Source organism: Piliocolobus tephrosceles, unplaced genomic scaffold, assembly GCF_002776525.5.
Source record: "Piliocolobus tephrosceles isolate RC106 unplaced genomic scaffold, ASM277652v3 unscaffolded_46597, whole genome shotgun sequence".
Taxonomy (NCBI): domain Eukaryota; kingdom Metazoa; phylum Chordata; class Mammalia; order Primates; family Cercopithecidae; genus Piliocolobus; species Piliocolobus tephrosceles.
In genome coordinates, this window is record NW_022331639.1 from 1 (window position 1) to 2373 (window position 2373).

The window sequence follows — 2373 nt, forward strand, 5'->3', positions numbered from 1 at the left end:
GGAGACGCCCCCGAGCCCTCGCCCCCTTTGGCCTCCGCCTCGGCCCCGGACGTGGCGCGTCTGCGCGAGGAGCAGGAAAAGGTGGTCACTAACTGCCAAGAGAGAATCCAGCATTGGAAGAAGGTAGATAATGACTATAATGCCCTTCGAGAAAGACTCAACACCTTGCCTGATAAATTGTCTTATAATATAATGGTACCATTTGGCCCTTTTGCCTTCATGCCAGAAGTCACTGTTTTACTGGGGGACAACTGGTTTGCAAAGTGCTTAGCAAAGCAGGCTGTAGGTTTAGTTGAGCACCGGAAAGAACATGTAAGAAAAACAATAGATGACTTTAAAAAAGTGATGAAAAATTTTGAATCCAGAGTTGAATTCACAGAAGATTTGCAGAAAATGAGTGATGCTGCAGGTGATATCGTTGACATAAGAGAAGAAATTAAATGTGACTTTGAATTTAAAGCAAAACACCGAATTGCTCATAAACCACATTCCAAACCAAAAACCTCAGATATTTTTGAAGCAGATATTGCAAATGATGTGAAATCCAAGGATTTGCTTGCTGATAAAGAACTGTGGGCTCGACTTGAAGAACTTGAGAGACAAGAAGAATTGCTGGGTGAACTCGATAGTAAGCCTGATATTGTGATTGCAAATGGAGAAGATACGACATCTTCTGAAGAGGAAAAGGAAGATCATAACACAAATGTGAATGCGATGCATCAAGTAACAGACTCTCATAATCTGGACAGTTGTCATAAGGATGTTGCAAGTTCAGAACCATTCAGTGTTCAAATGAATAGTCAGTTGAACCGTTCAGTGAATGGTTCCAGTTCTTACCACAGTGATGATGATGATGATGCTGACGATGAGGATGACCACAACATTGATGACGATGATGGTGATAATGACCATGAGGCTTTAGGGGTTGGAGATAATTTTATACCAACAATATATTTTTCTCATACTGTTGAGCCTAAGAGGGTCCGAATAAATACTGGAAAGAATACCACTTTAAAATTCAGTGAAAAGAAAGAAGAAGCCAAACGTAAATGAAAGAACAGCACTGGTAGTGGCCACTCTGCCCAGGAGCTGCCGACCATCAGGACACCTACTGACATTTACAGAGCCTTTGTTGATGTTGTGAATGGAGAATATGTCCCTCCCAAATCCATCCTGAAGTCTCGAAGTAGAGAGAACAGTGTGTGTAGCGACACCAGTGAAAGCAGTGCTGCTGAATTTGACCATAGGCGGGGAGTTTTGAGGAGTATCAGTTGCAAAGAAGCCACTTGCAATGACACCAGTGAGAGCATTTTGGAAGAGGAACCACAAGAAAATCATCAAAAGAAACTTTTGCCCTTATCAGTAACACCTGAGGTTTTTTCTGGAACTGTTATAGAAAAAGAATTTGTATCGCCTTCCTTAACACCACACCCAGCCATTGCTCATCCTGCACTACCCACTATTCCAGAACGAAAGGAAGTTCTGTTGAAAGCATCAGAAGAAACTGGAAAGAGGGTTTCAAAGTTTAAAGCTGCCGGATTGCAACAGAAAAACTAGGCCCTGTCTAGGAAATGAGAATTTACATCCTAAAACCTAGTTGTTCATTTGTTTAGAATATCTGTAGCAAAATAGGTTACATGTAGTCTGAAATAAGGTATCCTGAGTTACTTTGGCAACAAGTTCTTTTACCCTTGGTATTTGAAAAAATCAAAGTAACTGTCTGAATACTTTAATATTCGGCTTGTTTTGTTAATTCTCTGAATACTGTTAACACTCTTGTCTAAGTTTGCCTTTATGATGCAGTGGCAGCATTTTGAATTGCTTTTCAAAGAATACTGTTCATATGCATTGTTTTTGTGTTTCAAACTAAATACAGGCAGTTTTGTGCCAGCTGTGATATTGTGCATACCATATGGACCATTTTAAAGAAAATTTTAAAATTTCAAATAGATTCAACAATTATATTACTTGCTTTCACATTTTAAAGGCACTTTAAAAAAATCTACTTCTCTTGTAGGTTTTGCAGCTAGTTGGCTATTCAAGAAACCTCGCCCCACTGAATGTCATACTGTAATCTTTAAGGAAGAAAGCTACATGAATTAATTGTACTCTATGGGAAAATTTCTTTGGAAAGATATTTTGTAAAACTTTTTTTTTCCAGTAAAAACTTTATGAAACTTGGTCTCAAAAAAAAAAAAAAAAAAAAGACAGGAGCAATAGACACTGGGGACTATAAGAAGGGGGATTGGGTTGGGACAATGGTTGAAAAATGACACGCCAGGTACTATGTACTATGCTCACTACCTGGGTGATAGGTTCAATTGCGCCCTAAACCTAAGCATTATGCAATATACCTTTGTAACAAACCTGCAC

The 2373-nt window shown here is 39.1% G+C and overlaps 1 pseudogene across 1 annotated transcript; it reads left to right on the top strand.

Moving 5' to 3' along the window:
• Positions 1-48: 48 nt before the first annotated feature.
• LOC113224749 lies at positions 49-1653 on the top strand (annotated as a pseudogene). Its single transcript, XR_003309353.2, has one exon. The product of XR_003309353.2 is annotated as an unconventional prefoldin RPB5 interactor 1 pseudogene (transcript).
• Positions 1654-2373: the final 720 nt, after the last annotated feature.